The sequence below is a fragment of the Ursus arctos genome, unplaced genomic scaffold (genome assembly GCF_023065955.2).
Source record: "Ursus arctos isolate Adak ecotype North America unplaced genomic scaffold, UrsArc2.0 scaffold_15, whole genome shotgun sequence".
Classification (NCBI taxonomy): domain Eukaryota; kingdom Metazoa; phylum Chordata; class Mammalia; order Carnivora; family Ursidae; genus Ursus; species Ursus arctos.
The window spans coordinates 39,519,984-39,545,905 of NW_026622819.1; the positions used below are offsets into that span (position 1 = coordinate 39,519,984).

The 25,922-nt window shown below is 48.4% G+C and overlaps 1 long non-coding RNA gene across 1 annotated transcript in view; it reads left to right on the forward strand.

Moving 5' to 3' along the window:
- The window catches only part of LOC130543707 (uncharacterized), a 64,011-nt gene extending 40,883 nt beyond the window's left edge, over positions 1 to 23,128 (forward strand). Inside the window, exons 1-2 of the long non-coding RNA XR_008959213.1 lie at positions 1 to 9,317; positions 14,456 to 23,128. The exon at positions 1 to 9,317 is cut by the window's left edge and continues 40,883 nt beyond it. This is a non-coding gene — a long non-coding RNA (uncharacterized LOC130543707). The remainder of the gene's footprint in view (positions 9,318 to 14,455) is intronic.
- The last annotated feature ends 2,794 nt before the right edge of the window (positions 23,129 to 25,922 follow it).

Consider the following 25,922-nt stretch of genomic DNA (forward strand, 5'->3'; position numbering starts at 1 on the left):
AAATAACTCGTCCACAGTCACGCAGCAAGTAAGTGCTGGAGTCCAGACTCCTCAGTTGTGTTTCTCCCTGACTTGCTCTGGGGACAAAGGAGAAAAAAATAAACTGAAAGCGTCCAGGGCAGGAAAGGTGAAGTAATTCTGAAGTTGCCGGGACACTTCTATTCCAGAAAAGTCCGGGCATGAAAGGAGAGCACACTGGTCTTTAGGTACTCTCCGTTCCTTTTTCCTCGTGGCTCAGAAGCAGACAATGGTTTTCTCTGAGCCAAATGCTCTAGGGCCTGCTGGCACAAACCACATAATTATGTCCTTTGAAATTCTAGTTGTCTCATGGCTGGAGCACAGAGGTGAACTGAAGACCCCGGAGAAACTACCGAAGAACAGAAGGCAAGAAGTGTTTCTTATACATGGTCCTCCCAAGCTGATTTCGTATTGGCACATTTTCCTACCATTTACTGAGGGACTTCATACTCATGATCTCGTTCGATTTCTACAACAAGCCTAAGGTGGACAAAAAAGAGTTTGGACCTTTGGATCTTTGCACATTGTGTGCCCCCTTCTTGGAACAGCCTCCTCTCCCTTTTTCTTCTGTTATTGCTTAGTTATCTGGTTTATCTTTTCCTATGTTTTGGTCCACTGACTTAAGGGAGGGGAGAAAAGTCAGAGTCTCAAACAAGTACCTCTTGTGCCTGTTGGTGGCGGTGGTTCTAGACTAAGTGAGCTTATGATCTATGCCTCTTCTTAAAGGGAAGAAACACCACTATCTGTCCATCCTTGGCTGCCTGAGTACATCAGAAATACTCGAAAGTAAGTGAAATCTATCTTAGGACTTTGTGAGCCTGTATCAGTCAGGGTTCAGTTGGGGGTAGATTCATTATCAGTATTCTAGAATAAGAGAGTTATTATAAAATTTAGACCTTACCCAATTTTGGGAGGAGCTGGGGAAGTAAGTCTTAAAGACATATTTGAAAGATCAAAACCAGAGTCACAGATGACCTGAAAAGTCAAGAACTTCCAGCCCCCAAAGTGGGTTCATAGCGAGTAGTGCAGGGAGAGGTCTGTGGGAAGTCACCACTGACTCCTCTAATGTCTCCCCCATGCCCAGTAGTCATCAAATTCTATAGCTTCGATCACCACATGATATACACATTCATCCTCTCTTCTCCATCTCTATGTTCATCACCCTAGTTCTGCTTCTCCTTGCCTTTTGTCTTAAAGATTGAACATCTTTTCAAGTTCTCCACTCACCTTGCTCTCTCTGGCCTAGGCATCCCTGGCACTTGAGACTTCTGCCTATAATGCTCGTCCCCTCCTTTATACTTTGGGTCTCCCTTTAAATATCACTTCCTTCTGGAAAAATGTTTGGATCCCTCGAAAAATCTGAGTGAGATGCTTCTCTCTTCTGGCACTCGTTATACTTTAGGTATTATTCAGTGATCTGTCTTTCTCTGAATCCTCGCCAACTAGTGCCTGGCATGTAGGGGCTCCATAATTGTCAGATGATTGAATGAATGAATGAATGAATGATGTCTCCCCATTTCTAGTGTGTCTTCTCTTCAATATCTTCTATATTCTACATTGAAATTATCTTTTTGAAAAACCTGAAATTCTTCAGTGGCTTATCATTGCCAGTGGAATAAAATCCCAAATCCTCATCCGGCATTCAAGAACCACCACTTATGAACATAGCCTATCTTCTCTAAACATCTCCGAGGATTCCTCTCTATGTTCCCTCTGCATACCAACCCAACTGATACTCAGGTTATTTCCAGAGAAGGAGTAATTATTTGTCATAATAATTTTAAAAACAGCTTTATGTATCGAGCATATATCATACGCTAGGCACCATAATAAACATTTTATATACTACATCTTATTGAATCATCACAATGACAATCACAATAAGGGACCAGGTTCTCATCTCTTACTGTCATTCTGGAGAACACTGAAGTTCAGAAAGGATGTCATTGGTCCAAGGTCACATAGTTAGTAAATGATGAAATCAGTATTTATTTATTTTTTAAACTATTTTATTTATTTATTTGAGAGAGAGAGAAAGCATGAGGGGCAGAGGGAGAGGGAGAAGCAGGATCTCCACTGACCAGGGAGCCCAATGCAGGGCTTGATCCCAGGACCCTGAGATCATGACCTGAGCCGAGGGCAGACGCTTAACTGACTGAGTCACACAGGCGTCCCAAAACCAGTAATTAAACTCATGTATTATCTAACTCCAAAGTCAAGATTATAACCACTCCGCTGTACCATAGGATCACGTAAGCAGTTCTCAATGGCCATTTGTTTAATAATTAATTAGGTGCTTACCATAACCTAAACACTTTGAATAGTTTGTCTCATTTGAATTCTCAGAACAGCTTTATGAGGGGAAAACTATTATCCCGAGATTATAGATGATAACAGTGAGGCTCAAAGACGTAGTCACCTACCCAAGATCACAGAGATCAAAAGGGGCACAGTTGGACTTTTGTGTCATAACTGGACCACTGTCAGAATCACCATCACTGTAACTGAAGCAGCCCTAGTCACCCTCTTGTCTAAGTGTCCTTGCTTTATGGGTAAAGAGACAAGCCCCAAACAGGCTCAGTGACAGCCCCAATGGTGGTAAACTAGAACACTGGCTTCCTGTCCAGTGTGTTTTCCATTATCAAATCTGTCTCTTTCCCTGACCAGAAGTTGATCCCAAGCCATGGCATGATGAGAGCCAAGTTCTCCCAACTGGACAACAGAGAGAACACCCAGCCCACTCAGCCTTTGCTCATTTTGTACTCTCTGCCAATTAAAATTCAGCATCACTCTGCAGGTCGTCAGGCCATCTATTTCTAAAAATAGAGAGGAGAATGAGTCAGAGAGATGGTGCCTGCCTTCCAGGAGCTTCAAAGTAAATAGTGACAATACTGATAGGGACACTCTGACCGTTAGACAAAGGTCCCATAAAAATAAGCACTCAAGACTTTCCATTCATACAAACAATGGATTCAGTGAGTCCTGAAAGTTGTGTGTTTATCCTGAGCAGTTTCTAAGGAAAAGCATCACCTTCTTGGAGGAGATGGGATTTTAAGAAGAGTCGAAATGCTACAAGATACAGAGTCCATCCACCCAGAACCTAGACGTTGAGTGGGGCTGGAGTGCATTGGGAGAAGACATAGAGACAGGGAAAGGAGTTTCAGACTGAAGGGGCAGTGAATTTTCTCATCCATTCCATCATTTCCTTTTTTCAAACTTTATTTCTGGCCCACCTACTACTGTGAGCCAAGAATTGTATGAGAGCTTTAAACAGAAGAGCTTAACTAGACTCGTCCTGGGAGAGGTCTTTTCTGCTGAGCTCTGAAACTAGGAGATTGGGTACAGATGGGGAAAGCATTCTGGGTGGGGGCAAACAGCAGGTGCAATAGTCCTGAGGTGAGAGAGAACATAATACCTTGGAGGAACTGAAAGAAGGCCATTGTACACAGACAGCGTTTCTCATGGAATGAGATAATAGATTGGTTTATAAGTACTAAATCATAGAAAGACCTTCAGTTCATTTTATGGATTTTTATAGTTCGGATGTGGCAGTTCTAAAACTCAACCCAAGGATTCTTTGATACTCTTCCCATCGAAAGGGGCTCCAGGTCACTCACCTTGGATCTGGGCTCTCTGATGCTGTGCCAGATTTTGGGGTCAGGTCTTAAGAGATGGCACCTTCCACTTCGTGTCTTTTGGGACACTTCTAGAACCCAGCCACCACGTTGTGAGGAAACCCAAGCAAACTCTGGAGAAGCCCACGTGGAGAGGCCATATGGACAGGAACTGAGGTCCCTGGCCCTTAGCCCCAGCTGAGCTTGCAGATGATAGCCAGCACTAACTTGCCAGCCCTATGAGTGAGTCATCTTGGAAGTAGATTCTCCGTCCCCTAGTCAAGCCACTTCAGCTGATGCTGCAAGCGCAGAGATAAGTCCTCCCTCCTGAACCCTGCCCAAATTGTAGATTCTTCATGTATACAAATGGTTGTATTGTTTTCAAGATGATTCATGTTTGGAGGACCTTGTGACATCATAATAGACATCAAGAATATAGGGAAAGGAGAAGCCACTGAAGAATTTTGAGTATTAAGAAATGGGCTGTATGGCAGTTATTTACTTCACAGAGATGTTCTGAGAACTGAATGAGATCGTGAACATACAGTGTTTTGCCAGTGCTGGGTATTCAGTAAGTCCTCAACAAATATGAGTTATTACTGCTGTTATTTTTAGAGTTTAGAGAAAAGGAGGAGGGCATAAGGAAATATTTCAGGAGTCTAAGGAGGAGTTAATGTTCACTTGGACTGGAATGGTGACAGTATTGAGAAAGCAGATAGGATAGAAAGCTACTCCGGATGTAAAATTGATGTGCTGTCATAAATGATGGATGTGGAAGATGAGAAACAATAAAAACTCAAGAATCATTCCAGCATTTCTGGCCTTGGCACTGAGGCAATAAGGGGAGTAGACAACTGCTGAATTTGATTTCCAGCACCCAAAATTTTCACCATCCAGGTAATTTTACCCCACATTTCCTTCTGAAGAATCAATCTGCCTCCACTCTCCATCTGACTTGAGCAGGGCTGATCCAGCCCACCTCCTCCCACAGGTTGGACATATCACCCAGGCCTAGGCTGATCTCCTATGTGAGTGGTTCCAGCACCAGCATATGACCCAAACAGACCATTAGAGCCAACAAGACTCAATCTGGGGGCTCTTCATTTGTTTGACTTTGGAGAAGAAGCCTCTCTCTTTACTTTGGAACTTGAAAGTAGAACCGTACAGAGCTGGACCTGCTGTTGTCATCTCACATCTGAACAGAGTCAATCCAGTGAGCGGCAGAACCAGTGATGACAGTATCTGAGCATACTCCAATTAAAAATTCAAAAAATAAAAGTATAGGTAGTCCAGATACAGGAGACTAAGAGAAGCTCCTTATTCTTGAGAGGCAGTGAGACTCGAGTAGAAAGCTTCCAAGCTTCAGATCTGAAGACTCCAACGCCTTAGACTTTTTCCCCAGCAAGATTCTCCTAAATTCACTGAAATGGTTCCTAAAGGACAATATCCAGTCCTAGCAGGAATGCTAGCCGATCATACCACCCTGGCTGCAATGACAATGTACTTTCCTACAGGTATTAGAGCCTGAAGGAGCCAAGAGAGCCATATGGATTTCAAGACTGGGTTCTTAATTTCTAATTTTGTCTTCAGCCCCACTGTCCCTCCCACAGTCAGTTCAGGCCGAGAGCCCAGGTGGGAGGGACAGCCTCCCAGTTTCATGCTTTACAACTCTCCGTGCAGAGGGCAGTCAGAAGGGTCTTTCTAGCACACAAATCCAATGATGCCATTCCCCTGCCTATAACCTTTAATGAATCCCCTTGTCTGAGTTTCAGTCCAAACTTCGTCAAGGGACATAAGGCCCACAACCCAGCACTTGACCACCTGCCCCAAATCATCTCTGGCCTCCTTGCTACCCTGACAGTCCAATCACATCAGCCACATCAAACATCCTAGACAGCAGGTAAGTGCTCAATGTGGAGGTGATTTCTCACCTCTCTGTCTTTAGCCCGAACATCTGTCCTTTGTCTATCTGTTGCATAGCCATTGATCTTTCCAAACCATAATCAGGCATCACTCTTTCTGGGAGTCTTCCCCGAGACCCCCATTCCTTCTTCTTGTTCCGATTTTGTACTTTCTTTCACTACATGTGTTACACAGCACCATATTTATTCCCCGGGTTTTCCCTAGTAAAAGTCCAGATGCTGGGTGTCTGGCTGGCTGGGACTGTGTCTTCTTCACATCCATCCCCAATTCTTATAAGAGCATTTGGCGTGTGGTAGGTTCACAGTTTAAGATTTTGATCACTATGGACTCTGGGAAACAAACTGAGGGCTTCAGAGGGGAGGAGGGTGGGGGAATGGGATAGGCTGGTGTTGGGTAGTAAGGAGGGCACATATTGCATGGTGCACTGGGTGTTATACTCAAGTAATGAATCATGGAACTTTACATCAAAAACTAGGGATGTACTGTATGGTGACTAACTTAATATAAAAAAAAAAAAGATTTTGATCACTAGGGGTGCCTGGGTGGCTCAGCAGTTAAGTGTCTGCCTTCGGCGCAGGTCATGATCCCAGGGTCCTGGGATCGAGCCCTGCATTGGGCTCCCTGCTCGGAGGAAAGCCTGCTTCTCCCTCTCACACTCCCCCTGCTTGTGTTCCCTCTCTTGCTGTCTCTCTCTGTCAAATAGATAAATAAAATCTTTAAAAAAAAAAAAAAGGTTTTGATCACTAGACCCTTCAAAGTGTAGCTCTATTGCTATCATTGAACTATAACCCTCAGAAGACTTTCTTATCATTATTATCATTTATGTGCATACATGAGTTAACCAACTCTAATAATAAACGTAACTAAAATCCTATGACTGCTTTGGGAAGGATGTCATTTCATTCGATCCTTGCATCAGGGGCCCTACAGAACAACATCTCTTAAGCTCCCTGTCCCAGCGACAGACAACCATTGAGGTCACCAAAAAAAGGGAGGAAACATTAGAGCTTCTCTTGATATTTACTTTTATCTCAATTTTTTAAAACTTTTATCTTACGTGTTTTATAATGTACTTGATAGTATATTGGTACATGTATGCAATTTGCAAAGAAGGGAGTGCACCTAATTATGGAGAAGTACTTAAAATTATTTTATTGACAGTGTATGATCAAAAAAATTTAGAGATACTGTGTTAGGGAACATGGGCTCCATGTTCCAGCCCTCAAGCAAGAAAGGCGATGTGCTCTGCTGTCCAGGTTGCAAGGTGCCTATTTTATAGTGCAGTGATAAATATCTGACCGGATTAGATGCCTGAGTTAGATTCCCATCTCCCCATTTTTCCTATTGCTGTTTCCCAATTACTAGAAGGAGGCTGTTTCCCAATTACTAGTAGCAGAGGTTACCATGGACTGGCGCTTGCTCGGGGCCAGGTGCTGCGTTCAACATGTCTACACATTATCTCATTTAGTATTCATACCACTCTATAAGGTAGGCACTATTGTCCCTGACCTACAAATGAGGAAACCAAAGTGAAAAAACTTGCCCAAGATCACAGAGCTACAAATGAGAGAACCAAAATCCAGTCCTCACCCAGGAGGAGCTCCTAGAAGGAGTAGGTTAGAGACGAAGGGTAGTTCTGGATTCAAACACAGACTTTGTCATTTATCTGGGCTCCTCAACAGTGTGGTCTTTACTTAGAGATAAGCAATACATTGTTTTCATGTGAGGTCCAAACCTGATAACGGCCCTCCAGGCCAGAGGCCAATGAAGCAGGGTGCAGACAGAATCCTGCCCTTCTGAAGCCTGTTGCATGCTTCCTAGTACCAACGGGAACTGCTCTTATAAACAGCTCGACTCTTCACCACCACCACCCCGCACCGCCACCCCCATCATGGCAAGATGCCCGAAGTCATCAGCAGGGAGTACATCAGTGTTTAAAGTGAGTCTCGGGGGCGCCTGGGTGGCACAGCGGTTAAGCGTCTGCCTTCGGCTCAGGGCGTGATCCCGGCGTTCTGGGATTGAGCCCCACATCAGGCTCCTCCGCTATGAGCCTGCTTCTTCCTCTCCCACTCCCCCTGCTTGTGTTCCCTCTCTCGCTGGCTGTCTCTATCTCTGTCGAATAAATAAATAAAATCTTTAAAAATAAATAAATAAATAAATAAAGTGAGTCTCGAATGAAAAGCATAGCAAACCAGCGTGCCTTGCCTTCTGATGGCATGACCTCGCTGAATCGTTTGCTCGAAGCCAACAACCGAGAGAAGGCAGAGAGGGTGAAAGATTTTCCAAGGCAGGTAGCTAAACAAGCCCCAGAGCGGCTGACAGCAGCCCCAGGCACGCGTCCTGGAGCGTCACCCACCATGTCCTGGTGCACTTGCTTCACGCCTGAAGACTCCCCGGGGCTCCCAGTCTCTCAAGTGGAACACCAAACAAGGCTCTCTTTCCCATCTAACATTTGTGCCTTGCACGCTGCTCGCCAGCTTTCCCATCCCCCACTGTCTATTGGCAATGACACCACTCCACCCCACCCAGGGGATCCTTAGCAGGAAAGAGGAGGTCAGCGAACCCAGAGTCTCTATGATAATGAAACAATGACTTGGCCAAGGTCACCAGTTGACTGAATTAAAAAGGAAAGTCAAGGTTGGTTTCTGTCTACTGGCGTCTATGCAGGACTCCACCAGGTTCAGAACCTGACTTGGATGCCTTAAGAGTTTCAGGTTCATAATGTGCTTGAGGAGCTTAGCTGAGAAAGATTATTCTCTTTTCCTCCTTCTTCTCCCCGAAGAACGCGGCCTGGCCCGGGTGGAGGTGAGGGTGCATTTCCCAGGCACTCAACCTCGGGTTGGCTTATTTCTGGCACCCAAGGTGAGCAAGCCTGAAGACCCAGCTAGGCTCGAAATAGAATTAGAAAACATTCCATCTCCCGCCAAGCCCCGGCTGTGATTGCAACAAAGCCTGGAACAAACATAGAACATCTGAGTGGCAAGAGCCCTCGGCAGGGAAGATGAAGTTGATAATGACAATGACAATGACAAAGAAAGTGATCACAGCAACAGCAGTTAGCGTTGATTGAAGCTTGACTACATCTCAGGCACTGTGAGAAGTGTTTTACCTGAATTAGCTCAGATAATCTACTAGTGTTGTTATTGCTGCCACATTTATGCATTTGAGGAAATAGGGGCACAAAGTGATTAACTCGCTTGCCCTAAATCATACGGTTTGAAGGTAGCAGAGCTCAAAATCCCATATCAGACATCAAAAATGATTTCACAATATTTTCTCGAACAGCAGAAACATTTTTTTCTAAATGCAATCCATCCCAGCACCTAGATATCTCGATGCCAATCTATAACATGGACAAAACCAGAAACTACTCTAGCGGGGGGGGAGCTGGCAAGAGGAGGGGCACAGAAGCCTCACTCTCCTGGCCTCTCCCCCATGCTACCCCTGCTGGTGGAGGGGTGCTTCTGTGGAACAGAGTTTGTAAACCTCTGGTCTATCATCACCATCACCCCTCATTTTTTAAAAAAGTGGATACATATATTTTGACATATTTAAATAATAACACAACAAAGAAGAAATGCACTATTGCTACATGTAACGATATGGATGAATTTCACAGAAATAGCATTGAGTCAAAGAGCTAGCTATAAAAGAGTATCTAACATTTGTTTTCATTTATAGGAATTTCAGAAAATGGGCAAACCCATCTATGCTGATAGAGGACACAAGAGCGGCTGACGGGACCAGCTCTCATCTTAAAAAGTAGGAAAACAAAGGTCTGAAAAAAGGAAATGGCTTGATATCTGATTTATAGCCAAGTGGAATTTAAGGTTCCATCTCCTAGAGCTTTTTCGAAATATCCAATTTTTTACAAATATCTATTGAAACCCTGCTATGTGCCAGGTACCCTTTTGGACACGAAGCATACAGAAATACACAAGACAGACAAGTTCCTGCTCTCATGTTGTCTATATTCTAGTTGGGGGATTCTGGCCCTAAGCAAATGAATGAATGAATGAATGAATGAATGAATGATGAATGATGAATGAATGATGAGTGAATGATGAGTGAATGAATGAATGAATGGCATGATATGCAGAGAATTAGAATAGGATGAGAGTGAGTGACTGGGTGGGCACTTTAGATGATCAGGAAATGTCTGTCTAAAGAGGTGACCTTCCAGCTGAGAACTGAGGGCCAGGGGAAAAGGAAGAGGTATTCTAGGCAGAAGGAGCGAAATGCCAGAGCCCTAAGGTGAGCAGAAACTCTTTCTGTGTGAGGCACAACACTTGTTCCTTACAGGGGAGCAGAGCGAGCTGGGAGAGAGAGGGTCCAAGTTGAAATCAGGGTGGTAGACGGGGGCCAGCACACACAGCGCTTGCTAAACTGTGGGAAGGAGTCTGAATGTTTTTCTAAGTTGAGTAGAAAGCCATGAAAGGATTTGAAGCAGGTGGGAATGTTGACCTGACCTGACTGTGCGTTGCCTGCTGTGAAGAGAACGGGTTTCCGCAGAGCATGCACAGAAAGGGGCAGACTTGTTGGAACATGAATGCCCAACCCCAGACAAGAGGTCACTGTAGCATGAGCTAGGGACAACTCCGTGGGCTCAGGCTGTCATTTGGAGGCACTCGCTTATAGATCACATACAGGGGAAGATGGGAAAGAGGACTCCCTGACAGCTCCAAGACTTGGGACTTGAACAACTTGGGGTGCCAAGCACCAGGAGAGAGCGTGTTTGAGGGAGGAAGATGGAAGCGAGGAGTTTCACTGTGGCAGCTCATTAACTCTGGGACGGCTGGTGACAAGAAAGTCACCTCCCTTTCTTGGGCCAGTTTCTCTGTCTGTACAGGGAGAGCCCTGGGCCAGCTCCCAAAGGCCCCGCCAGCTTTCCCGTCAGTCCATCTGCACTCGGGAGCACGAGCGTCAGCGAGGCCCTGGCAGCGAGGGTGCGTGAGACCCGGAGCCCGGACCGGGGGCTGTGCGGGCCACTCGGGCAGATCTGGCTGCTGCCGCCAGCCTCTTGCAGGGAGACTTGCTGGTAACTCGCAGGAACATTCTGAGAAAATGCACACCTCACTCTTCAGCTACCCGAGGCCGGGGTGAGAGGAGGCTTGGGGTGAGGCCCAGGGACACGTGGCTGTAGCCAAGTCCCCAGATAAATAAGACTTCAGTCCCCTGGGCCAGGGAGCCTGTCCTTTCTAAGGAGAGGCCCGATGTCTCAAGTGCACAGCCACGGAATCCAGGCACGGCATTTCCGAGCCCCTGGGGCCCCGTGTCCTCTGTGCGGGCTCCACAGCGGCCAAAACCAGCTCAGAATCAGCCGCCTGTCGGCCGGCCCAAAACTTTCACAAAGCTGTGAGGTGTGGCAGATGGAAGTGTGTCCCTCTGGGAGACGCGAGGCCAGGGTCTACACTCGCCTATGCACAAAACTAGCTTAGAGTGTGACCCCGAAGGCAGACCCGGCCCTTTCTGGGCTTCCGTTTCCTCCCCGATGGAATGAGGGTGTAGTGCACTCGCCCTCTGGCTCTAATATGCTCAGAGTCGAGGACAACTTTGAAGGTGGTCCCTTCAAAACGAAGCCCAGGGGAACAGACAGTGTGAATGCTGCCGTCTCCCCCTCACCCCCCCACCCCTCACCCCTATAGTCACTTACTGTGCTTTCTCGTGGCCATGGGAGCGGAGCCTGCAACAGTCCTGTGAAATCAATTAAGGGGCACATAGAATAAACAATTTAATTTATGTTTCTTATAAAATATTTGGCTCCCAAGCTTGTCAGGCAGAGTCCGAGAAAAAACAATGGTGTTTAATGAGCGCAGGGCACCAAAGTGCGGTGTGCCTCCCGCGGCGGACAGGGACTGGGGGAATTCGAGGGACCCCAGCTTAAGTTCCAGCGGCTGCCCCCTGCTCACTCCCAGCCTCCGCCGTGTGGCCTTGGGCAGCCACCCCAGTGGCTTGACCTCCGCTTTGCCCTCTGTCCCACGTGTCTCTCTCAGTGCTTCTTGACTCCGCTCTTCTGGAATGCTGCCTGTAGAAGTCTTCCCAAGGCTGCGTGGGGCTTCCCCTGGTAGATGTGGCCAGTCTTTTGCTTTGTGGTTCGGTGCTGTTGTTGTCCTTACTGTTTTGTGTGTCCTGTGGGGAGTCAGTACTTCCTGCAGGTAGCGGGGAATCAATTGTTTCTCCCCAGTCAGATCAGACACTCGCATCCCAGTAGGTGGGTCAGATGCTTACTTTTGTTCAAATGTCCTGAGGCCAATGCCCAGGAAGCCTCACAGAGCTCCGCCGTGAGGACAGAGTATAGGTTCATGCCCTGCTCATGGCCCCTGACCCATCCCCAGCTCTATCTTCCAAACCAGAGACGGACCCCACAGGTGGTCTGAGATCTAGATTGCATCCCCCGAACATTTACCATCAATGTCCTTGCTTATCACCCCATTTCTTAAATCCTGTGAGTGGAAAATGAGACCCAGAGGCAGCTTTTGTGAGACCGAGCGGCTACACCTGGGCTCTGCACCCCACAAATGAGGGTTCAGTGTCAAGGCCATTTATAAGGGCGATTTAACAAGAAAGGAGGGTGATTGGAGAAGAAGGGAAGAAGAAAGAAAAAAGGAAGAACTAGAGGGCAAGAGAGGGTGTACCGTGGAACACTCGAGTGCCCAAAATGAGTCTCTGAATAAAGAACATGGAGGGTTCAATGTCCAGATAAGTTTGCATGATGCTGACTACTTTTATCTTTCCTGTTGGAGATTTGTAGCATGCAGTAGCTTGGTAAAATCCTTATAAATTTCTGCAATTTAAAAATATATATTTAAGTTTAACCTAATCCTAATCAAACTTGGCCCCAGGTCTGGATTTCTTATGATGCTTCTTAACGTATAAGAAGTCAGAAAAACTGGTCTAAAGGAACACACTATGTTGGGGTGAAGAGGTATAAAGGGGGAACTGGTTCCTGTTTTCAGGCAGCTTAAAAAATAGGGGGATAAGACTTTTCTAGACAGATAATTTCACAAGATTTAGTGGACAATTGAACATAATGGGAAAGGATTGTTATTCTCCAGGTAAGTGATGCAGACAGAACCTGTCGGGCCTTCATCGTTTACTCTGCAAGTTCCGGGGGCACCTAGTATGCAAGACACCATACGGGGCCCTTGGCATAGCTGCACAAGTCAGACATCACTTTCTCCCAGAGCTTCACTGCCAGCAGGAAGAGACAGACAGACAGACAGACATAACCGCACAAGTGAGTAAACCTAGAATCACAAGTTGTAAGGAGCTCCCTGACAACGTGAGCAGGGTTCGCTGCTAAAATAATGGATGGGATGCCTGCTTGCACAGAGTCCACAGGCATGGCATGCCAGAGCAGGGACCTGTAACTTGCAGCTTGAAAGGCTGCAAGAAGCCAGGCATGATGGGATTGGGGGAAACTGGGGATGTGAGCTGGGCTCTACAGCATGAGTCAGGAAGATGGAGGAAAGGGTATCGGGGCACTTATTAATTTAAGCTCTGTGATATTGAGCCCCTAATGTGATTCATAGAACTAGGGATGCAGCAGTGAGCAAGCTGACAAGTCCTGGGGCTTTTTCTAGAGCATTCCAGTGGGGAAGGCACAGAAGCAGCATAGGCAAGTGAGGGAGTAGGGTTCTTGCAGATAATAGAGAACATGCTATAAGGAAGGTAAAGCAGGGGAAGGGGATGGGCTGAGGAGGAGGCGACAGTAGAGAACTTGACTGGAGAAGACCTTTCTGAGCATTTGATATTTGAAGTGAGATCTGAATGACAGAAAAGAGACGCTGGGTGCAACCCGTCTGGGGAAAGCACATTCCGGAGGGATGATGCAGCGAGAACCTGGAAGTGGGGAGGAAGCCCAGGATGTTGGAAGAACCCAGGGAAGTTTCCAAGTGAAGAAGGAAACATCAATGATGACGGGGAGGGAAGAAAGTTAAGGTTTGTTATAGGTCCCCTTTGGCCAAACAGAGCCTCCAAGTATGGATATAGAGGGTGAAAAGTTTGGGAAAGTACAACAGCCACTTGAATATCAGGGTAAAAAGCTGGGACTAGTCTTCACACTGTTTTCCTGTACCTTACAAGACATTGTTCCCAGGTATAGCACACTCCCACTGGCTTGCCCACTTTTATTACCCACAAAATGCTGTCTGGTGTAAGAAATCACAATAGTTTGAGAATATAATTAATAATATTTCAATAATGGCTAACCTGGCAGAAATTGCTTCATGTCCCCCCAATATCCACTCTTCCCTTCTTCCTCTGTCATACAACTAACCAATTTGAGATAGCAATGTGACTACATTTCCCAGGATTCCTTGTTGCTAGGTTTGGTCATGTGACTAGATTCAGGCCAATGGGATGGAAGCAAACAGCAAAGTCAAGCTCCAGAATGTGTCCTTAAAGGAGGGTGTGTGTCCTTCCTTCCCCTCCAGAACCCACACTTCCCCTGCTGTCTGGATTGTGGATATGATGGCTGGATTTCCATCCTTGATATTGAGGACAGGGACACCCCTAGGGATGGTGATAAGAAAACCGACAGACGCCTGCATCCCAAATGACTATGGAGGTCCCATATCAGCCACCAACTGCCCCCGGGGCGTATTTTATATGACAGAGAACCAGACTTCTCTCTGGTTTAAGCCACTGTTCTTGTGGGTCGTTGCTGTACACAGCTCCAGCCAGATGCTCACTAATTCAGCCATTGACTACGAGTCGTAGCAATGGATAAGATGAGCCTACCAGGATGCAGGTGAATGAAAATGTGGGTATTAGAAAGACAGCCTAAAACCCGACACAAACATGCATAGATTCTACCCCCAATAGCTTCTATGTATGCGTATACTTTTCACAGCCAATCTTCCACAAACATCCGTATTTCCAAATATTTTTGATCCCAGGTTACTCACAACACAACTCAGAACAGATCATAACAACATTTCTGGCACGACGCTAAGACAGAGAAGGGCACGTGACGTTCGACTTGGTGAGTGGGTGAAGCAGGGCACAACGACGCCCTCCAGAGCTGCGGGACCTGGGGTCCGAGGAGAAATAATGTGATTCCCGTCAAAAGAGACATGGCCTGTGGCTTAATGTTGGTTTCTCGTTACGTTGAACAGAATCTTCTCTCCGTGACCCAGCAATCCTACCACTCGGTGTTTGTCAAGGGAAATGAAAACATTTGTCGAAACAAAGACTTGCACATGGATGTTCAGAGAGCTTCATTCAAGTAGCCAAAAGCTGGAAACTGCCCAGACATCTCTCAGCAGGAGAACAGTAAACAAGCTGTGGTACATGCCATGGAATGCTTCTCGGGGGGAAAAAAAGGATTGAACTGAGAGATACATATAACATCACAGATGAATCTCAGAAATCTCGGGGTGAGTGAAAGTAGCCAGATGTCAGAGTACATTCTGGATGACCCCACTTACGTGTTCTTCTCGAAAAGGCCAAACCAGTCTGGAGTAACAGAAAGCGGATGGGTTATTGCCTGTCGCTGTGGTAGAAACAGGAACCGATCCGAAGGAGCACAAGGGGACTTGCTGGCAGGGAGCTGTTTCAGAGCTTAATCGGGATGCCCATCTCGCAAGCGTATTCCTCGCTCAAAATTCATTAAACAGTACGCTGAAACCAAGTGCCTTTATTGTCTGGGAGTTGTATTTCAGTAAAGTTGATTTTAAAGTTGCTCTTTTCAATACCAAGCTAAAGAGAGAAAAAATCCTCTAGAGAAAAAAGGCAAAAAATAGGGCTTGAAATAAGAACCCAAATTTAATGTGGGATAGCTGTGCTCCAAGAAGAGAAGCCGTAGGGATGGATTGCACGAAGCAGCAACTTCAGACCTACCAGCAGATAACTGGGAGGTGAGGAGAGAATGAGCGTAGGGGCCAGACTTGCTTGTATGGAGACACCCCCAGGGTAGCACTTTCTAAATCATCTGTGGTGAAGAACCAGGTGCTTTTTATTGTTGCTCGTTTGTTTTTGTTTGTTTGTTGTATAAAATTAAAAAAATCACGAATGCTAGAGGTCACAGCATGTCACGTTGCTTTGAAAGTCTCTAAACGCTTACAGTGCTTGTGCTCCCCCTTGTCGCAGGCTGCTAGCAAATGGGCACAGACGGGCCCAGATGCTCCGAGCGCTGCCCTGGGGCCCCTGCAGTGACTTGGGACGCACTTGGGGAGAGACGGCGGTCTCCTGTGAGCAGACAGGCTGTAGCCAAAAACAGCTAGAGTGTGGATATGAACGTGGCCTTGTTTGTGCATAGCGGACCGTGAGGTCTAAGGAAATGGGCTCACAGAGATTTCAGAACAGGTGCACGAGGTCACAGAACACTGCTTTGGAACACTTGGTCTGGCGACGCGCACAGGATGGTGAGGAACAGAGAGGCCTGACTCCCAAGATCCGTGAGAAGCCTGTTGCAACCACCAGGTGCACGACAGCCAGGACTTGAACCAGGGCAGTGGGTGGGGCACTGGGACAGAGGGAGGGCAGGCCAGAGGGCTGGGGAGGGATTGACAGCGATGGGTCACCGAGCGGAGACGGGCCTAGGGAATGAAGGCAGGGCCAGAGCTGGGTTTTTAACACAGGAGGAGGCAGGTATTCTGAATATGAGAAGGAAAGGGAGGAATCTCGAGGCTGCGCCTCCATTTGCTCCCCAATATAGGAAGGAAGCTTCTTGATGTGCCAGGGCTCCCTGGGCCCAGCAGTCTCCCGAGGGCGGACTCTGCCTGCCTTGGCCTCTGGCCCAGCAATCCCTGACCCATTGTCGCCCACAGTGCCGCCCACGGTAGGTGGCGGGCGATGGGAGATAAGTCAGAAGGCGTGGGAGAAAGCTCATGCCCTGTGTGCGCTATTTTCCGAGCCTGGTGTGCCTGCTGCTTCCCACCCATACTCCACCTGTAGCTTCTCCTCACCTTGCAGGCCCAGCCCAGATGTCGCCCCGGGCAGAATGAATCACCTCCTCCCTGCTGCCACGCCCCTTGCGTGTGTTAGCACACACAAGTCACAGCACGGGCTGCAGCCTCACCATAGCACCAACGGTGCCCCATGCAAGTGACCGCACTCAAGACACAGCATCAACAAGGAGAAGCACACGGAAGGAAGGACCAGAACAGGCAGGGAGCTCGTGAGATGGGCCTAACGGACTTCAGGTGAATGGGAACCAGGGGACACGTGAGTTTTCTTTCCTCTGCCCTTTGATATAAGTACCCCATTATTTGAGACTTTAAACTTCCTCGATCCCAAATGTTTTAGGGGCTCCTCTCTGCATGAAGAAACACTTGGCAGCCATCAGGGTAGAAATTATTCTCTGGGGTGAGTTGGCAGGGCCCAAAGCAATGTCACTGTTAAAGACCGTAAGAAGGTAGACTGAGGCTGATCTGACCAGTGAACTGGGGAGTCATCACCTTTGGTCTAAGAACAAGAATCAAAAGAGAAGCCAGGTAATCGTTCAGATCGATTGGTTCTGCAGCCATTGGCGTGACGACAGAAAGAGGGGCCATCATCACACGCCTGGGGACAGAGGCCCCCGGGGGCGGAGAGTGGTCAGGCGGCGGACCCTCGGGCTCGCGGCCCAGTCCATTCGGATGAGTTGGTGCCTTGCCATAGAGGATGTTCCGTGTTTCAATTATCACGTCTGACCACACCCTTCTAGCAGAAGGAATCACCCCCATGATTTTCTGAAGAGAAGGGGCATTTACAGCACAGAGGGGAGGGGACTGGGACCCGAGAGGGAAGGTCCAAGAACCAACAGCAAGGGGAGTTTTCAGCTGGAAACAGGGATTCCTCGACATGAAACATTCCACAGGCAAAGCAGGACAGCCATGGGCAAACTGAGATGGCTGGTTAGCCCAGTTGGAAGTGACCTGAGGGCTCATTGCCTAACCCTCTTTCATAAAATATAGTCCCAGAGAGGCAAATGATTTGGCCAAGTTGACACAGAAGCCAGTGGTGGAGCTGGGCCTGGAGCCCAGGTCACCAAGCAGCCTGCAGGCCCTTCCTCGACGGCGCTGTCTTGCAGCACCCTCTGGACATCAGCCTTCTTCGCTTCCGTGACTACAGCTACTGACTTGGTCCCACACTGACCAGGGGATTTGCCAACAGCTGATGAACTGCCATCTGGTATATGGGAGGGATGTCAGCATTTCCCTGACACTCCTGGGTCCATGACGAGACGGCGGTCAAAGTGGGGAGACCCCAAAGAAAGCCGCCCTGTGCACCCCCGTCCCTTCTGCCTCATCTGAGACAGGCGAGGCCTCAGGAGTCCTTCCGACTTGTTCTCTGTCAGCTTCTGTACCCTAAGAGATGCTCTTGTCTCCAGCCTGCACCAGGAAGCCTGCTTCCTCTCTCCCCCTCGGGCCCTAAACGAGACACACACAAAGTCTCAAAAGGAATGAGACCCTCTTCTGTGCCCTCCTTAGCACAACGGGGCAGGAGAGAGAGTACGAACACATAAGGGAGAAACAGAGGCTAACGGTGCGGAGCTCCATCCACCTGCAGATGGGACCTTCGGCGCATCAGCCGCTCCCGTTCCTCAGAGGGCTGAGCGCCTACGGCAGTGATTCCCCCACCCAACCCTCCTGGAATCCCTGGCATAGGGCTGACTGCAGGCATGTGACAAGGCGTGCTTCCCGAAGGATGATAAGATCCAGCGATGGGACAGGCGGAGAGCTGCTCAGCCACGGACTTTCAGAACAAGCATCCTGAGAATGAACATCGTCTTCTCCTGTCTGTCTCAAGCCCTCGGCCGTCTGTTTACAAGTGTGTTTTCTTCTTTTCCCTTCTCATGCCTGCATCTGTTCAGGAATGTCACATTCCAGCCTTTCTGGGCCAACCACATGTCACAGTGGCAGCCGTGGTGATGCCCCGCGTCCCAGAATGTGGCATTTCTGAATGAGTCAGGCAGGAGTGCCGGGTGTTCCGAAGCAAAACCTGCCTCACGCCCCTCTATCACAGGACCCCGGGGCTCCAGCCGCCCAGCGGGGGTATTGAAGATTCTTGAAGACAACATGCGATTTACTGTCCAAGTTGGTAAGTACAAAAACAGAGACGGTTTTACCCTAATTAATGCTAAGCCTACTTTCACCACTTTCTAATTTATAAGGTCCTTTCAGAGCCATAGTCTCAATTGGTTCTTATAAATTCCTTGTGAGGAAGCAAGGTTGGAAGTGCAGAGGTCAAATGCCTCAGATCAGATGACTGGTGAGGGCCACGCAGGTCTAGAAGCTGAGTTGTTGGAGGCGAATGTACTTTAGGGCTTTTCCCACTACCCTGTCCAAGGTCTGTCTGCTCTGCCCTCCTTCAGCGATGGATGTGCACAGTAATTCACGATGCGGACTGGCAAACTCACAGGGGCTTTTCGGAACCACCGAGGTGAACGCTTTGCAATAAAGCAAATGAGGATTTAAATGAGGATTAAGTAGAATGAGGTTTGGGAAATGGCAGCGTGTGGTGGCTGAGAGCCAGAGCCCTGGAGTCGCTGGGCCTGGAATCAAGCCCCGGGATTCCCATGTGCTCACTGTGTGTTCTTGGCTAAATCACCTCCCCTCTCTGAGTTTCAGCGTCCTCATCCGCGAAGTGTGGATAAAGTTAGCACCTGCTTCCTAGGGCCTGGAGGATGACATACAATAGGCAAAATAGCTTCAGTGCCGCTCTTGGCGCAAAAGAGGCACTTGATAAATATTTGCTGAATAACGAGCTGAAATGGTTGGCAAGGTGAGCTATGCAAGAAGAGCTGGCCACCTCTGAAGCCAGGGCTCTTCACGTTTATGAAAACTGCTGTCCAAACATGCCAAGCCTCTGGCACCAGACAGTGGGGTAAAAGGCGTTCTTGAAATAGCTGGGTGATTCTCCTCGAAGCCCCTTCCAAGCCTCAAATGTCCATGCCGCTCACCTGCTTCTTGGGATCCAGCCCAAAAGCCTTCACAGGGGAGAAGCGTGGGGAGGAAGTACGATCTCCAGAGCTCTGTCTCCACACGAGGGAAGAAGTGGACTATCGAAAATAATTGGGTAGATCTGCCTCCGTTCTACACCCAAGATGGGCTGTTTCTGTCTTTGGAGCTTGGAGGCATGGCGTGCCAGGGCGGAGAGAAGCCACAGGGAGATGCTGCCTTAGAGGACACTGACGCCCAGAGAGGGAAAGCAGCTTGCTCAAGACTGCACAGCCGGTTGTCAGCAAAGCCAGGACCAGAACCCAAGTTCCTGACACACAGCCCCAGACTCCCTGCCACCACCTCCCTAATTACTTGGAATTTCAAAATCATTAGAGCACAGAATTAGTTCAGCACTAAGCTTTCTAAATCCCCATGGGTCCTCCCACAATTCCTCCTGAGGACAAAATTACTCAGGGAGAAAACTGTATTAAGAAGGCTTTTAAATCCGCAGAGGACGGTGTTCCCTCCGACAGCAGCTCCTAAGAGAACCAGAGCGGGGACACTGATTGGATCAGCGCATCCGTCATCTGGGCTCCACATCTGGAGCAATTTGCGTCTTTCTCGGCATTCAGGTGCTGAAGTGTCAGGTTCCGGAGCCCGCTGCGCCCTGATAAGTACATTCCGAATGTCTCTGCAGGGATGATGCCGAAGGAGTGGCTCAGCCCTCAGCGGGTTTGGAGGAACAGGTTGCTTCAACCCCCAGTCAAGTTTATGAGGACGTGCCCCACCCGCCCCACCCATGGATTCCAAACAACTGCTCTCTTCTCACTGTCCTTCGCAACTAGGTCACGGGCCCAGCTGGGGAACAGATTCTGGAATCCCAGGATATCAGAGCTGGGTGACAGCTCAGGAACGCTCTGGTGAAACTCCTTACCTCTGGGCTGGGGGGATGGAGGCCCAGAGAGAGAAGGGGCTTGTCCAAGGTCACAGTGTGGGCTCAAGGTGAGAGCTGGGGCCATTTGACCCACAATCTCCTTCGATTATTTCGCACGCTAGTCCGAGAGGTTCAGACAACAGAGCATCTGACAGAGAAGCCAGAGCTCAGAGGCAGCAGGGAACAGGCAGGAGCCCCCAGCAGACCAAGCTGCTAGGAGCACGTGGCAGCCAGGAGGCCTGTCACCTGACAGGACCGTGCAGGTACGTCTGGTGCTGCAGCCAGGGGCTTGCCTCACCCGGAGCCACGCCGCCTTCAGACACTCACCCAAACCAGAAGCGGGCCTCTCCCCTTCAGGTCTGCCTGCGTCCCTGAAGCCGGATTTCCTGAACAGATATGGCCCCTGGAGAAGAGACCCTTTAGTTTGCAATAGGACCCATGTGAGTTTGTTGCAAGAAGAGACAACTCTAAGTTTTAGAGCTGAGTGGCATTGCTAAGGCATTTCCTCCTTGTGAGGTAATTTTATTAAAATGGTAGGCATGGTTCTCTGAGAACATACACTTCTGGAATTCAATAATCCGTCTATAGATTATGTCTGGAAAGCTCACCTCTACTGAGTCATTCGCTTTTGTTGGGATTTGAGTTCGGGGTTCGGGGACTTGTCTGTTTAGGTTTTGGTTGCCAAGGGAGGGGGGGTCCCTTCCAAATGTAGTCCTTAGAAAGACCCAGTTACTCAGAAACAAGACAACAACTCCCTAAAAATGTGATACTTGGATGCGGGTAGGAACCACGTGCAAAATCACAAAATAAATGCCGGTTCCTCAAGTCCCCTTCAGGGGCAGCCTGTAGAGGAAAGCTTTTCGTCTCAAAGGACGAAGAGAGCACGGGCACCTCTATGAATCACTCTTGAAACTGTGTATTCCTTCACGCACCAAGGTTCCAAACCTTCAGACGTTCATGATAAAATGTTTTAGATCAAACCCTTGACGTTTGAAAAGAAAAAGAGATGTGTGTTTTCTAGAGCATCAAGGAATATCCTCCACAGCAAAAAGCAGGAAAACTTTACCCTCCTGGGGCTGCTAGCCTGGGCAATGCTTATCCTCCCTACTCTAGACGCTCCCTATGAGGTGAAGCTCTGACCGTGAAGGGGTCTGGTAAACAGAAGGCACTCGATGCATGCTTGTTTTACAAATAAGGAGAGGAAAGATAATAATTTTTGTGTAAGTTGAAAGTAAAAAAAAAAAAAATCATCCTGGTCAAAGCTTTGGAGAGTGATAAGGGAAATGGAAAATGCTGGGTCTCTGTCACTTTGAACAAAGACTGAGAGAGGCTGACAGTGCGACAAACACAGACTGAGCGCCTTCTGTGTACCAGGCACCGTGCTGGGCGCTTCACAACAGCTACTTCATCCCACCCTCACCACAGCCCCGCTCGCAGGAACCGTCAGCCGCCCCACTTTGCTAGCTGGCTAACGGAGGATTCTGGAAAACGAGAAAGTTGCCTAATAAACGGCAGGGCTGACACCAAAACATCTTATTTCAGAGCCTGTTTCTTAAATCATTGCGTTCTAGTGCCTGCCAATCTAAAGAGGTTCTGGTAATTTGGTTAATGAGGGCCCTCGGTGGAGGGTATTTTATTTTCGTGAATGAGCAGAAAATAAACTTCAAGCCGAGCACGTGTTCTTAAGTGCCAGAGTTTGGCTCTCGACCTGGCTCAAGAGGTGCTGGGATTCTTCGTTCAGCAAACACAGGCTCCTTCATTCAAACCCATGCAGGTGCTCTGACACGGCCGCTTCCTACTTACTGTGGGTAATGCAGAAGGGACACGGGGTCCGCCCTCAGGGAGTCCCCAGCCCAGTGAAGGGAACAGACTCACGCCTGCGTCACCACCACTCAATGTGATGGGTGCCATAGGAGGTGCAGGTGGGGCTCCTGTGAGTTCCGGAGCTGAAGGGGCAGTGGGACGTGGCGGCTATGTGAAGTCATGGATTACAGGGTAGGGGAGCCCTGAGATTGAATCCTGCATCCTCCTACTTACGAGGTGGGTGACCTGGACAAGTTCCTCAACTTCTGAGCTTCAGTTTTTATCACTTGTAAATGCTGACAGCTAGGTAGTTGCTCCTCCCACCACTGTTCCGGGATGGGACCATGCAATGCGTCCTCCAGCAAATGGCCTCACACATAGGACAGGCTTCAGAAATGCACACTGTAATGGAAGGCTGGTCCGGGGAATCCGAGATGCTTCTGCACAAGACTTGGCCAAGAAGCCTGAGTAGCAAGCGGTCTGATTTCAGGAGGAGAGACTTCGGACAGAAGCAAGAAGAGGTGAACTCATTGAGTGCTCAGAAAAAAAAACAAACAAACTGGGGCGGGCGGGGGAGGTTGCAGAAAAGAACCAAGACAGCAGCTGGAGATACAAGAAGTATCAAAAAAGGTAGTGATTGAAGTGTTCAGTACTCTGAGCAAACGTATGCCAAGATGTATACAAAAGGAACTCATCACAGCACTGTTTGTAATAAAAATGAATGCATGCATGCATGAATGACTATACAAATACATACATACATACATACATACATACATACATAGAAACAATCCATAAAAAGAAGATTGGCTAAATAAATTATGATATAGCCACGTAATGAAACACTGGACATTTTTTAATGTCTTGTATCTATATGTACTTACATGGAGAAGGAGCCAGAGAAGAGAAGAAATGGGTGGTGCTGCAGAAGCCCTGAAGGAAGGTCCAGAGAAGGAGGAAGGAAGGAAGGAAGGAAGGAAGGAAGGAAGGAAGGAAGGAAGGAAGGAAGGAAGAAAGGAAGGAAGGAAGGAAGGAAGGAAGGAAGGAAGGAAGGAAGGAGAGGGAGGGAGACAGGCAGGGAAGGAGCGAGAGGAGGAGATGGTGGTCCACAATCCTGAGTTCTGAGAAAATGGCGGGTGGCTCCAGATTATCAGCAAAGGGGGCGGGAGGTGGTTTCCTGATTAGGAGAGGTGGAGCGGGGCAGGGGTGAGCTCTGGTTGGGCACCTGATTCCTGAATGCACCCCGGAGAGATGGAGGGCACTTGCCCCTCATTGCCCTCAGCGAAGGCGTCCCAGCGGGCGGAGCCGGGGCCTCCCATTCCCGGACCCTGCATCCCAGGTTTCCAGGCTTCCTTGTGCCAACACCCTGCGCTCTCTCCAGTCACAACTCTTTGTTTTCTGTGGTGTCCCTGGGGATGTGAAGGTGAGGAAGGGCAGAGGGTGGGTGGCCTGTGGCTACAGCTACTAACAATGCTGCTTCCGGGTATTTTGTCCCTGGTGGAATAGGAACTTTTGTTGCTAAGGGAGGGAGAAGGGCCATAGCTCTCTAGAGTTCACTAGTAGTCCTGAAGGTTCTCAGAGCCCAAGTTTGTCCTCAGGCCCTGGGTCTGCCAGGGTTTGTGGGACCATGTGTCCTGATTTTTCTCTCTGAAACTCTAACCAGCACCTCCTTAGTATTGATGATTTCGTGATTGCTGAAATCATCCTCAGCAAGCAGTATGTGGAATGTGGAAAGAGAGAAGAATGAGGGAAAAGGGAAGGTAGGGGAGAAATGAGAACAGAGGGGAAGGTGATTCTTCAAATCTCAGACGGTGAGGAAGGGTAGCTGATAAAGTGGGACGTGTACCTGCAGCCAGACAGGCGGGTTTAGGGGCTGGATGAAGACTGGGGGCTATTTCCTTTAGGCCACTGGGAAGCCCAAGGAGCTGGAGGTTTCCATGCAGGGACCCAACCGCATCCTCTCATCCTTGGACGCTGGCTCAAGAGAAGGAATGCCTGGCACACAGTTCAAACTCTGCTCTGGCCAAAAATCTAAGGTGGTCTTACATTCAGGAGGAGCCCCCACCCCCACTTGGGGGAGTAGGGCAGGGTAGACCTAGCCGAGGTCTAGGCGGGACAGCGTGCAGTCAGAAGAGATCAGCGGACAGTCACCTAGCACCCAATGACAGAGATGCTGGACCTTCTCTGCTGGTTTGAGATTCAGAAGGCCAATTGCAACAAGAAGGCCAGACCCTAAAGGCACAGTGTCTAAAAATACCAGAGCTTGAAGGAATCTTCAAGATCCTCCAGAAAGAATTTATGACTTTCTCCTCTCTCTGTAGCCCTTTTCACAGATAACGTGCTGTGCTATAATTTATGGTCATACATCTATCAAAAAACTCTATTTTATCCGCTGTTGCATGGCTGAAGCGTGACGTCTCACTCAGGGTCCATTCAGTGAATGCTTGTGTTTGTTGAACCTACGTCTTTCCTCCTCATTTACCAATGAGAAAAAAGTGAATCCAAAAAACTGGAGAGACATTCCAAGCTATTAACTTGCTCAGGCTATTGACATGCTGGCTGAAGGCTTAGCTCCAGCCTGTAGCAACCAGGCCAAAACACGAAGGCTTTCCACAGTGTGCGATGCAATGGAGAGAAATCTGCCCCAACACCCAGTGTGTCCTGTCCGGGCATGGCTTGGCAGCTACATTTTGAAAACTGACTTGTAAGCAAAAGAGATTTACAAGAGTATCTGGCTAAGGAGGCCAAGCCCCCAAAGGTAGAGTATATGAGATCCATTTTGCATTAAGAAGGGGCTCCATCTCCTGCCCATTGAACCTTCTCAGATGTGTTCAGAGAGCACCTTACGTAGAGTTAGGTGTCCAGGTAAGTGGCTGAGTTGTGTATCGGGGACTATGAAGGGTAACCTTTGCATTCACTCTTTGTATAACAGCCTTCGCGCTTAGACAGAGAGAGGATGAAGCCCTCTGACACAGTGCCTGCTGCAGTATTTCCTCAGAGCACTAGTCCCCACGTGTTCTTGGAAAGAAAAACTTGGCTTTGTGTGACCAAGAAAGATGGATAAATGCTGCATGTGTCTAAACCTGCTCTGGAAGAGCCATCATATACGTTAGTACATTAAAGGCACTGAGAAATCCTGCAGTGAGGAATTAGGTTGAACTCTGTTCAACCTAGTATCACATAAAATTATGTCACCATGGAACACTTTCTCCATGTCATGCTTAGGACAATGGCTCTCCAATTTTCTGTGTTCACAGTACACTTTCAAATTCTGGAATTCATGGGGCACCTGGGCAGCTCAGTGGGTTGGGCACCCAACTCTGAGTTTCAGTTCAGGTCATGATCTCAGGGTCTTGAGATTGAGTTCCACGCTGTCAGGTTCCACGCTGGGTGTGGAGTCAGCTTGGGATTTCCTCTCTCCCTCTCCCTCTGCCCCTGCTCCCTCCCCGCCCCCTCTCTTTCACTTTAAAAAAAATTATGTAATTTGGGGCAGCATACTTGAAATCAGTAATATTAGAAATGTGTATGGGCTCATCTAATGTTTAACAAGGTCTTGCTACAGGGCAGTCGGATTGCATGGTTCACTCTGTGCCCCTCAGTCCTGAGCTGAAGGTTTACTTGAACTTGGCTCTGCCCTGATCAAGCTTTCTTATAAACTCCCCAAACCAAGTTGCCACATCTTCCAGAAAAGTCTTCCTTGGAACGCCTTGGCATCACACCACACCTCTCTACAGCCAGTTGACCCCACTCTGCAGGATGTCA